We start from the raw sequence: 13,373 nt of genomic DNA on the forward strand, positions 1-13,373 counted from the left end.
AGGAAAATATGGAGTAGATTTTGTTTCTTCAGGAAAAGACATCAAACTAGCCTAACTTTACTGGGACTGATGGTTCAAATTAATCAGCAGTTTCTTTATTTCTTTTATGTTGGGGAGTAAAGGACAGGGAGAGAAAGGTTGAGAGAGAGGCTCTGCATTAACTTCAATCGGTGTTCTAAAGAAGACTCTGTTCCTCTAGGTTTGAATAATCAAGTGCAAATATTTTTAATTAGGAACATCTTTGCACTTTGTGCCTCACTTAAATACTCTTATTTGGTGTGTTAATTTTCTGCAATTATGCGTGTTTCTATGAGTCAGGAGAACATAATTTAAACAATCAATTGAATCTACTGGAATCACCCTAGAATTAGGTCCTGCAGAGAAGAGCTCTAACTTAGCGCCAATTGGCTCCTGAAGTCCCTCCCAAGAAGATTTGTTTTCCTCTTCCTAAGAACCGCGGACACTTTCTGAAACTGGTACAGATGACACACACTTGTTTGTGCAGACACGAGGAGCATGTTTGTCCACAATTGTCTGATGCCTGCTTCAGGAAGGAAAAGGAAAACTTCATGCACCGCAATCCTGAGTGATCCGTATGTATTCACACAATAAAGTAAACAACCCCTTCCAAATTAGTATGTATGCAGTGCAGGTTTTTTTTTTTTTTTTTTTTTTAAATCTCTGTGAGGCCCGGGCTTTCCGAGAGACTCTCAGACCTTGTAAAAATGCCCTTGTGCAAAAGAACTGATAGAGGAAGTCGGTGAAGGGCTTTTTCCCACGGAGGCGATTCCTGCCGTTCCACGCAGCAGAGTCCACACGAGCCTACCCCAGCCTGCTCCCCTTCGCTGGTGGGGACCGGGGTGGTCACCCGGGGACTGAAGCATCTCGGCAGCGTGAAAGGGTGCAAGGACCAATGAGAGCTGGGACTTTTCGCGTGAGTGAGCTGCCTCTTGAGTTTCCATTCCCCAGCGATGTCCTTCTTAGTGACATTTCTCCCTCAGGAAAGCAGCTTGAACTCACCTGGCCGCTCCGCCCTGAGGGTTCCCCTTACGCACAGCCGCTCTGCCAGGACCTTGGAGAGCGCAAAGCTGACTGGATGGCTCCAGAGGACCAGCTGCGCGGCTTTGAATCCCTGGCAGAAATGTGGGAGGGAGCAGGACATCCACCGCTTCCCCTCTGCTGTCAGAATCCGAAGAGAGGAAGGGGGAACTTTCTGGAGAAAGGAGGCCAGAGGCAGGAGTCAGCCTGCATCCTGCAGCCGGGAGAAAACAGTGTCCCCCCACATCTTCCGCATCCCACCCCTTCAAATCCTCCCCCTTGGCAGAAATCTGCTCAAGTCCGTGACTGGAGAAGTGCAGTTACCACTTGCCTCTTCACTACACATTCGATTCGGTACTTTGAGGGCCCATGCGGACGGGATTTTGATCAAATTTTCTACGGTTTCCACGTTGTATATTTCAATTTCCTCATTTCCTCACCCCACTCGCATTTGCACCAGTTGCAGAGTGTGGGTGGTAGAGCCCTCGGTGACCCCACTCGGGACCCCCCCCCACACACACACACGCACACTCGGGACCGCTTAAAGCCTTCCTTGAGCTTTGTATCTTCTGTTTGCCAGGAGCAGGAGGAGTCGGCAGAAGTGGGTTCGTGCCAAAGAAAGCACCCTGGGACCTGGGCTCTAAGCGCGCGGATCCTAGAGTGGGGAGGCTAGCGCAGCGTGGGAGATCGCGGGTGAAAATGGGCTGAAAACCCAGGAAAAGCCCAGCCGGTTGGGGCGTTCTTCTGGCTTTAAATGAGCGGAGATGGTCGAGCCTTCCCGCTAGGTCGATGCATTACTTGTTCAACCCTTTGTGAAATAAGCCACTTCTCATCCCCAGCCGGAGCCTAGTCTGCCAGTGGCTGGCCAGCACTGCCCAGGGAAGCAGCCTCCTGGGGCTCGGCACTCACGGAAGTGTTTCGGAGAGTCTCCCACCGCGCCCACACTCACACGAAAACCGCGTCTGGAGAAATCCTCTCTTCTGTTCTTTCTGCATCGATTCCAAACCAAATCAGCCGCGTTTTAAAGGGTAGCAAAGCCGAGATGTCTTCTCTCTCTGTCTCTCTCTCTCTTTCTGTCTCTCTCTCTCTGTCTCCAATCATCTGTCATTTCTGCTTGGAAGGTTTAGGAAGAATCCACGACCTCTTTACTGTGCCTAGTCTGGGAATTCCAAATGGGGTTTCTCAAAATTTAAATATGGTCCCCCAAATTGATAGTCAACATGGTTCTCCAAAATAACCTTTTTCATCTTATATATTAGAGACACGAGCTTCACAGAGGCTCTGAATTTTCCATGGTACATAGTCTATATTTATTCTCTCTCTCTCCCTTCCTCCCTCTCTCGTGAGCGCGTGTGTACGCGCGCGTGCGTGCGTTTCCTTTCATTTCTCTCATTAGGAAACTCGTTCAGGGCCACTAAAAAGTCAGGAGAGGCTCTGATCTGATTTCCCATGGATTCCTGCTTCCACCATCGGATAATGTCCGGAAACATTGCCAAGTAAATATGAGAGTATTATTTTGGAGAAATAATTAATCCCAATCAAAAATAAATAAATAAATAAAATAGAACGCCAGAGAAAAGAAAGCGAGGGTGGAAGCCAGCGAAGCCGATTGCCTTTGGTAGTGAGAAAGGACCTGGGCACGGGCTGGAGCGCCGTCGTCCCCTTACTTCAGCACCGAAGGGGATGGACAGCGTATCTGGACTGGGCTGCAGCCACCCTGGCAGAGCTGCGCTGCCGCCGCCGCCGTCCTCGCTGCTGCTGCCGTCGCCACGGGCAGCTGTGCTCCCTGCTCCTCGCAGCTAAAAGACAGTGCTCCCTTATCCCCCTCCCCACACCCTTCTTTCCCTGATGGACGAAAAGTAATCTTCCTTATACATCTGCTGCAGTCAAGGACCGGACTCTGAGGAGTAGCTCTTGCTCCACAGCTTACTCTCAGCAGCAACTTCAAGAATAATTTTTCTATAGGGGGCTGGGAGGAAGGCAAGTAGAATAGTGAGGGCGAAGTTGTTACAAGCTCTGGAAATCATGGGCTCTGCAGTAGGGGTCGAAATGCCCAAAGGCCCTTACTTCTTGAAATAAACAGAATGTTCACCAGTGGATGTCAACTGTTTTGGAAATAGCTCTGTGGAAGCAGGTCTGAGATCTACTCAAAACCCTATATTGGAGAAACTGAATAGACTTCCTATTCCTTGACGTTGGCAGGTAAGTGATACCACTCTTATTATTTTTGCTTATTTCCAACTCTAATGAATTTTCTCTGAGTCTTCTTAGAAAGAACACATCCTGCATTATTTTCCCTTGTCTGTTAAGGAGAAAGTAAGCAATCTGGCTTTTTAATGATTGTTCCTAAATCTTAGGAATTTTTCCTAATCTTGTCATGATTTTAAGGAATATCTTGTCTAATAAAATAGTTGGATAATTTACTTCTCTGAAGTTTCTTAAGTGATAAAAAAGTAAAAATAATAAATATGTTGCCTTATATAATTATAGTAAACACTTAGTTGGGTATTTTTCTTACTGCTAATCTAATATACTTTACAGTCTCTGTATATCTTGGGTGTGGTTTTTTAATTAATGTAATCTGGTATTTTATCTCATGCATACAGTTTAAAGTGATTCTGCCTGAGTTATATAAAATATGGGACCCAAAAAGTTGCAAATAAGAATGTTCAACCACCCCTTCTACAATATTTTATGTTTGTAATTTGCCAAAACATGTCCAGGAACAAACACATGACATACATACCTGAACTCTCCCTCTACTTTAACCACCCAGGATAACTATACCTGTAGCACCATACCTAATGAAAAATGCACATTTTTACTTAGCATGTTCTTCCCAGTCTTCTAAAACTCAAGATTCCCTGCTGAAACTAGACCTGTCAGAAGGCAGAAAATGAGAAGCTTTAGTTTGCCTTTTATGGGAAGCTGGGTTTCTATAGCATCCTGACTTACTAGTTCTACAAAATACACTCAAATCCAGGAAGAGATAAGGGCTAATAGATTCCTGGCAAATCATAAACTTCAAAGTGTTAATTAAGTCTTTCTGTTGATTCTTGTTTCTGGAGTCTTTCCCCAGAGCTTTGAAACTACAATCTTTCACAGTGACCTTGATAAGCATTCTGCTTTAATAAAAAGGACTCGCTGGGTAAAAGCAGTTACACAAATTTATAGTCCATGCCTGACATTTCACTAAGAGCTTGATCAGTTTCAATGAGCACATTCGTTTGAGTGGAGAGTGTTTCTTGCAAGCAGGGGCTTTTCCAACCATGTAAAAACACATAATGCTATATGCATAGCTAACACTGGGGAAAGTGTTTGCCCCAATGAAAAATTACTAAAGTTCTTTAGGTTTTTCTTTAATTTCACAGGTCATTATAACTTGTAATAAAACACCTCTAATACATATCCGTATTACCCTTTCTCTCAATTTCACACAAAAATCCTCTATGGCAGTTAAAACACACATTACTTCTTAGTAGGCTGATGGCTCCTTGTTCTGTGTTGGCTGAGAGTAGCAATTACACTCTCAGGATAAAAGAAAAAATATTCTTAATCATTGCTTACTACTTTACCAAACCTAAATCTGCTTGCTTAACAGAAAGAAAGCAAAGGCATATATGTCACTGAGTCCTCAGGGCCCTTGTTGCCCTACATATGTTATAACTGATAATCTGAGCAGCAGAAATGTGTATCATTGATTTGAATTCATTCCCAGGAGAACTGCAATATGCCCCTAATAAAATCTGGTTTTTGGTTATATGTTTTTCACAATCTGAGAGAAGGGAAAGCGAAATTACCACATGGAAGAATCAAATCTTGTTTTAAGAGTTGCAACACGTTGTCAGACTGTTATTTTGGTTGTCAATTAATTAACATAGAGGAACTCCCCTGATACATAGAGCCTGAAAGGAAAGCAGAACATGTGGTCTGGGAAGCATGCCTGTGGGTGTATGACAGCAGTTCCCTGCTGCGTAGCAGAGGGGGCAGGCTTTCCCTGTGTGTGGCTGAAACCTCACCAAATAGAAGTTATTTTTGCCTAATTCCTTTGGACATTTAGTTTCAAAAATAAATAAATGTAATTCACCTTTGCAAACTCATGTAAGTACAGGAGAGCTCCTGCCAATCCTTATCTCTGGGAAAATGCTGTTAGTTACATTGAGATATGGTCTTGCAAACCAACGAGATGCTAATCCCTAACTGCTAAAATGGGGGAGTAGGACACGGATAGTGGAAGCCAATCTTCAGTTTGCTTGGGGCCTCTTGTCTTTCAAGAGAAATTAATACACTTTATTCTGGAACATCCTTACACCATTAAGGCATGCTGTTTGGCTTGACAGTTATTTTGGTCTGTTACCAAAAAGGATCTATCAGCCTTGGGACTAGGAGACACAGTAATTCAACAATCCTGCCCACAAATAAAATAATCAAAAAGTTTTGTTGGCTAAGGCTGTGTTGTTGGTTGCTGCTCACATTTGTGACTCAAAAGGGATCAGGGACATAGGGTTACCTACTCAGGAAAATGTAATGTGCATACAGGATCAGAGGATAATTAGAAATGAGTTACGGAGTCTGCTCAGTTGCCTTTCTTCCCTTAAGAAGAAATGATAAGGGGAGAGTTGGGGCAAACAGGACCCTTCAGGACTGGATCTTTAAATTATAAAATGTTATAAAATAGTTCTTGGTTAACATTTTTGCATAGACAATCTAAATATTAATTCAACATTATAGCATTATTATTGACCCCATTGGATCATATTGGATTGAATATCCCTAATTTCCCCTGGAATTGTTTATTCAAATTTGAACTAAGCTTTATGGAATTTTTATTTCATGTGTACTATTTTTATTAAAAGTAAGCATCAATAAGAGATTACTATTCGAATTTAGTAACTGGCCTTTGTGTGTGTGTACAGTTTAAAAGATGTGAATTCCAGGCAAATATCCTGCTTATTTACCCAATTATGAAGAGAAGGATATTGCAAGCCAGTAATTTCTTCCGAGAAACATGAACAGGGAGTCATAGGAGAGGACTCAAATGGACGGAGGCTTATTATTTCTTATTTTCTTCCTGTTTAGCTTAAGGGAGTGAGTTATGCATGGCATGTGCTGAAAGAGACAACAGGCTGCTGAATAAAACATGGTATGCATCATGATGTAGCAGAAAAGTACTGGTTGACAGTCAAGGATTCTTGAACGGCTGATCGTAAGATCTTGGACAAGCTCACTGAAGCCTAATTTTCTTCCGTAAAAGAGAGAACTTTATCTCCCCTTGAAGGCACAAGAGATCCTTTACAAATGGTTGCTATCTCAGTAGTTTTACGATAAATGAATGGATGCCTACATGGAATATCTGAAAGTCCATATATAATAATGTTCTAAAAAATATTTTGGAAACTGAAAAGCTATATAAGTGTGAGTTATTGTAAATAATTTACAATAGCATTCATATGTTCATTAAACAATTTCTGGCTGATTATGATTTGTCAGGCACACCTCTTACACTTAACAATTCTCAGTGTAGGGATTATAATATTTTGCCGATAATTCAGCAGCAATTTTCCTTATATCTATTAATGGAAATATTATTTCAATGCAGACAGGACTTGGTTTAAAAATATTTACTACTCAAAATTGACACCATGTTCTGGTCAAGCCTATGCCAACGTGACAAGAGTTCATTTTAACAAACTTTAGTTTGACCATGGAGAATCAATCATTGTCTTTGTATCATACTTTTCTTACCTATAAAGAAAGATAATATTTTTCATTAGTGATATTGAGAGGGAAACTAATATGGTTGAATAGGCTTCAAACTCATCATCTGAAAACACACTCAGAAAACATGTTGACTTGGTTTCTGGTGAGTGGGGGTGGAATGAAATTTGGATAACACAAGGGGTAGATCTATGGGCATGGCCTACAAATGCTATAGCAAGTGTCTTGATTTAATCCAAAAGCTGAGATTCTTTTCATAGAGCCCTGCAGGAGATTTAAGGTTAAGCTATAATTCATTGGTAGCTGCAGATTTTCTTTCATTAGCTGGAGTTAAAAAAGTGATTAAGATTCTTTGTTTAAATGCAATTCATTACCATTTGGTCTGGATAGATTTCTGGAGTATCACAAACAATGAGCCAATATGCAAATATTTAAAAATGTATTGTTCAGCGGTTTAGTGATTTTCAATATAGTTTTGTGGTTAAACTATATAACTAGATCAGAGGGAAAAAACATATAATTACTTAGTGATACAATTTTGAGAAACTTTTTGGCTTGATTTTTTATTGTATAAAAAAAGGAAAAGGAACATAAAAGAGAAAGAAAAATGAAAAGAAAACAGTGAATAGTCATTAGCATAATTTCCATGACCAAGAAGTGTATTTTTGAATTGTCGTTGAGAAGTTTGCTCAGCACATTGATCCAACTAGTAAACATTCTACATACTCAAACTGTCAGGAGATCACTTTAGATTTTCATGAATTTCATCTTCAAATCATCATCAAAGTTAAAGGATTGTGCTTACTAAAAATAATAATCATTAAATTAAATTATTTTATAATTTACTCAAGTTTAATGCATATTCTTGTATAAATTATCAAAATTAAAACATATGAAGTAATTACAACTACATTTATATTTAGCAAATATATTATCATTCACTCAAAACTTCAAAAATCTGAAGATTTAATTTTTTAATGAATGAAATATTTGCCTGAACAATTCACTAAATAACAGCAAGCAGAAAACTTTTAGAAATGGTACCAGAATTTTAACAATAGTCACTTAACATAAAATTATAAAAATTAATGCATACCCTTGAATCTTTTCAAAGGGTCAAGGGTGAGAAATAAGTATCATAGATTAAGAAATTTGAGACTGTTTGTGAGAAAAGAATGCGGTTTCCTTAAAGATGCATTGGATATATATGAAATCTAGTGACAATATATGGTTCTCCCATCAACTATTTGTGTGATCTTTGGAAAGTCACTTCACCTTAATTTAATAGCGGATCTGTTTTTTTGTTGGTTTGTTTGCTTTGGTCTGGTTTGGTTTGGTTTGGTTCTGTTAGGAAATCATTATTATGCCTATTAGAAAACAAAACGCCCAACAAAAAACCCATTGATTCATCTAAGTTCAAATACTCCACTTCCCTTATGCCATTTCTTCCTTTTGAAAATGTTTCCATACTCTCATGGTTGAAAGCATAGGGGATTTAAGATCAGACAGAGTTGGGTGTGAATCCTGGATTAGGAACTTATTAACTATACACATTTGGGCAAGCAGTATATAGTCTCTGAGTCTCATTGTTTTCATATGTGATACAAAGGAGAAATGTCTGCCTCCACATTTAGTAAGGAATAATTTTTGTGACAAGATACAAAGAATTTCTACCCAGTAGGTGACCAGATAAGCATGGTGATTGGTCTCTCTTAGCTTGTCATACCAGTCCACACACTGCGGCCCACATCCACTGTTCCAGTATGGCTCTTTTATTATGATCCTCTTACTTGTATATACTCTCTGTGCTCACAACTACCTAGGCCTTTCCTTCATGCATTGTCCTAGAAAGTGCTCTTTCCATTTACCTACCAAAACCTTCTTTTTCGATGGTGGGATACACAAACACCTGCAGGGTTCAGGCAGGATCTAATGAGTGAGGTGGGCAGCTGCAGTAAATACCCACCAGTTACAGCCTCCTGTGGTTCTCAGCCCTGCTCAGCCAGAGCAAACAGTGGAAACTGAAAATAGGGCTTCTTAAGAGAAATTCCTGTATTTTCACCTAATTTAAGGTGGAAATTATACCTGAAACAAAACCTACAAGCAAGCTAAATTCAGTGCCTGCAGTGCTCTCTGTGTCCTGTAGCCTCCAGAGCTGTTTCAATTTCTGGCTTCAGTGACATTTGTTAAAAACTGCAAATGAGATATTTACTCAGAATCCTTTTTTTCCAGTTCTTTTCTTTTAATCCAAAAATGAACAAAAAGTCATGTCTTAAATATTTTAAGAGTTTATAAGGAAAAAATATGAAAAAATGCTGAGTTGCTGAAATGAAACAGATACTACATTTATTTATGGTTTAAAAATGTGGGATAAAGAGAACATAGGAAAAATAGGTATGAAAACCAATCAGCAATATCCCATCCTGTGTTTTATTCCAGCATCTCCTCCCCCTCTTCCCCATCTTTATTCTCTCATTCATACAACATCTACCATAGCCAGGATGATAATCTTGGAGTAACAGTAGGGTTAGCAGAAGGAAAGTTAACCAGATGACAATTGTCTACTAAGCACAAGTGGAAACCCCCAGAACACAAATTTTCAACTGGTCTACCTAATCATATGCTTAAAACACAGATAATTTCTTTAGAAAGTTATTCTTTAGTTATATTCCCAGCAACAAATTATAATACTCTCTTCAGAATAGTCTCTTGGAGTCTGTAATTTGGAGGCAAATGGCTCATTGTATGGTCAGTGATGTAAGTACCTGCACACACATCTGTACATTAGGAATAGATAAGACTCTATTTGGGGTTGGCTATCGTGCAATTCTCTCTAAATCTTTCCTCTGTAATTCTCATTTATAATGTGAATATGTCAAGGGAAAAAGCAGCTTGTGCATGGTTAGTGGAAGAAAGGAACATATTTGCCTCATTGGTATTTGTATAATTTTAGTTCTTTTGCTGGTAGTGACAAAATTCAACTCAAAGTGCCTTAATTCAAATTACTAACTAGACAAACATGTAAACAAAAGGGGATTCTTGGCTCATTAAATAGTAAATTAAAGTAGACGTCGCTGGACTCAGATGCTCTAGTAATGCCTGCAGTCCCCATTCCTCTATCCTGTCTTCATTCCCAAGCAGGAATTCCCTCCATGATGAGATGTTTTCATCTCTCTATCTCTCTATCTGCCCACCCCCACATCTCCTCACCCATTTTATTCTTATGCCATTTCTTTTTTAAAATCCAGTTCTCTTCCCCACTATTCCTAGTCCATGTCCCAGGATTTTCCAAGGCGTCATGTATACTAAGACTGGCATTGGCAGTAGGGCTGGCCTCACACAGGTGACACTGATTCAGGGTATGGGGGAAAAATAGAGGAAAGAATGACAATTGCCCACTGCTGTACTATTGAAGAAATTATCAAAGCAAGTGATACTTTTGCTTCCCCTTTCCCTAAGTCATTAAATTTATCTGCTGTTGAATGTGGTTGCACTGTCTCTCTACAAGCTTGCTTTTTCAAAGAAAGAACATCTTAAGATGAAATATGCACAGTGTGTCCTTCTGTGTAATTAATGCACCAAAACTTTGTGGGTGTCCTTTAGTTCAAAAATGAGTCCTACCAAAAGGGCACACAAACAGATTAAGGAAGAAGACCAATGTAAAAGTTCTAGAGGCTGCATAGTTTATTTTCTTCTGTATTCAGTGGTTTTTTTTTCCCAGCAGTTTTTAGCAATACTTCCTTATTTGTCATATGGTAAGTCTGTTCCACTTATCTATGCCATTTGTCCTTTTTTTTCATTGGTCTGCTTTTGATTTCAAAGTAAACCTAAAACAGTAGTAAGTAAAAAAAGTCTGTAAGCAGACATCTCAATACCCATATTTTACACCACTGATTGAAGATAATACAACCAAAAGTAATACAATAAGGCACATTTAGATTCAAAATTCATCTAATTCATTAAATTCACAAACCTGCTATTTATTATTCTCTTCATGCTTCATTTTCTCTACTTATGAATCCTTTTGAGTGATTACAGAAAAATACAATTTATCTATTGCCCACCTAAGTAAATTTATTTTGATTTTCCATTTTGTGCTTCTCCTTTATGGCACTATGTTTCTGGAAGTCTCTTGAAATTAGAGTTGAAGCGTTTTGTTGCTTTTTATAGAACATAATACATATGCCCAGGAAACTCAACCTTCCTCTTTAGTTTCCACCCACAGATTTATTCCCTGGCATTTTGTTTGACATTACCAGTATTTTGAGCCCTTTCTATGGTGTCTCATGTGATTCTTACAACAAGACTGAGGGGCTACCTGATCATTCCTGGTTTGCAAAGGAAATAATTTAGGTCCAAAAAGTTAAATGATTTCCCTCCGATTCAGTTAAAACTAAGACTTGGGGTCATAGTTTCCCATACCTTACATGTGATTTGGGAAGAAAATCTTCCATTTCATTTTATACCACACCTGCTTCACTTGCTTCTGATTTTGTTCAAACATTGAGCGACTCCATTTTACTGAATTTTCATAACTAAATGGAGGAATTTAGATTCTGATGGATCTTGAAGCTTCATGTATTATATTGACTTAATTTTATAAAAAATAGGGAGATTACTGAACAGGATCATTACATATGAGAGCCATATTCCAGAAGCATCTGTCAGGCAGTAAGTGAAGGACTAGGGCTGATTTCGTTGCAGTGATTTAGTTTTAAGGTGATGAAAACTGAATGCAGAGAAGGTTATAAATAAGGCAATTGAAACTGTATCACTAGGTAGTAGTGATGCCTCTGACAGAAAAAGAGGGATCAGGAGGAGGAGATCGAATTAGATAAAGTCTGTATTAAGTGCTGGGAAAAGGCTAAATATTATATAAATGTAAAATGTTATTCTTTGGAAGGGAAGATCTAACATCTGATTTGGATATATCAAAATAGTGGTGAGAGGGTGTAACAGCCAAATGGTAGGTAAAGGAGCAGTTAGTTTCCAAAAGAGGAAAAAAACTTGACATATGAAATTCAGAGTAATCAAAATGGAGCAGACAGCTGAAACCATAAAAATAAATGAACTAATTCAGAGAATATAAGAAAAATAGTCAATTATGGACAGAAACATCTACATTTTGGGGGAAAAAGAATAGAAGCAGAATGGGTAATAAAAGAGCTCTTAAAACAGTAAGCGAATATATAAGGGAAAATAGGTAAAGTTTAAAGAAAAGATAGATGATTGACAATGTTTATTCTGCACAGAGATAAAAGAAATAAAGATTTGAAGTGCCTTTGGGTTTGCTCAAAAGTAGATCATTGATTCAACAAATTGCACTGGGAAAACCAGATATCCCCAGGCAACATAATCAAGTTGGAACTAAATAGGATTGAAATGTAAGAGCTAAACCCACAAAACTCTAAGATGTTAACATAGGGGCATGTGTTTATGTCTTTGAGATCTAAGCTATGACATTAAAAGCCTGCATTACAAAAGAAACAGTAGATAAATTCAACTTCATCCAACTTAAAACTTTTGTTCATCAAAGGTTATTATCAGGAAAGTGTAAAGACATCCCTTCAGAATGGGAGAGAGTAGTTGCAACCATACATCTGACAAAGGTAAGGATTTAACACATATTTTTCCAAAGATGGTATACAATGAATCCATGAAAAGATGTTCAACATTGTTAGCTATTGGGAAAAAACAAATCAGAACCTCTTCATACCACAAGGATACCTGTTATTAAAAAATGGAAAAATAAGTGTTGGAGAGGATGTGGAGAAATTATAATTCTCATGTGTTCTTGGTGGAAATGTAAAATGGTGCAGCCATTGTGGAAAGCAGTATGGTATTTCCTCAAAAAGCTAAAAATAGAATTACCACTCTTAGGTATAAACCCAAATAAATTAGAAACGGAGACTCAGCTCTTTATACACCAACATCCATAACGACTCTATTCACAATAGCCAAAAGGTGGAAACAACCCAAGTGTCCATATATGGATGAATTCATACACACAACGAGAATGAAATTCTGGCCATGCTGAAACATGGATGAACCTCAAAATCATTATGCTGAGTGAAAAAAGCAAGGCACATAAAGACAAAAAAAGAATGATTTAGAGACAGAAAGAAAATTTGAGGTGACCAGGGGAGGGGAGTTAGGGAAAGGGGAGTTTATTGCTTGGTAGGTATTGAGTGTCCATAAATTTTGGAAAATTTTAAATAAAATTAATTTTTGTAAAGTAGACCATTGGGTATCTTGAAGAGAACAGTTTCTGAAAGTGGTGGAGATATTCTTCAGGCTTTCAGGTCCTCAGGGGCTAATCAAGGATGAAGCAACCTAAAGCCTCACTTTTCTTAGAACATAGTAGGGGGCAATGGGTTCTGTGTGGGAGGGAAGAGAGAAGTCCCGGAGCGTCACTGGCACTATGTGTTATCTACCTTACTTTCCTAGTTCACAGCCCCCTTCAATATCTGGTGACACCAAATGGAATATGCATACTTTGTTGCATTACTGCAGTTTTGTCTATGGTGATGGTGGCTTAATGAGAGAAATCCACAATTTATTTTGCAGTAACCCTAAAAGGAAAAACACATAATACTCAGGGAAATATTTGTGTAAAC

General features: G+C 38.7%; 1 protein-coding gene across 2 annotated transcripts in view; it reads left to right on the top strand.

Moving 5' to 3' along the window:
* The first annotated feature begins 2,476 nt into the window (after positions 1 to 2,476).
* The window catches only part of SNTG1 (syntrophin gamma 1), a 1,042,376-nt gene continuing 1,031,479 nt past the window's right edge, over positions 2,477 to 13,373 (top strand). For both annotated transcript variants that reach the window (XM_037803436.1, XM_037803438.1), the window contains exon 1: positions 2,477 to 3,240. The gene's annotated coding sequence lies outside the window, so the exon portion shown is untranslated. The remainder of the gene's footprint in view (positions 3,241 to 13,373) is intronic.

Source organism: Choloepus didactylus, chromosome 14 (genome assembly GCF_015220235.1).
Source record: "Choloepus didactylus isolate mChoDid1 chromosome 14, mChoDid1.pri, whole genome shotgun sequence".
In the NCBI taxonomy this organism is placed as follows: Eukaryota; Metazoa; Chordata; class Mammalia; order Pilosa; family Megalonychidae; genus Choloepus; species Choloepus didactylus.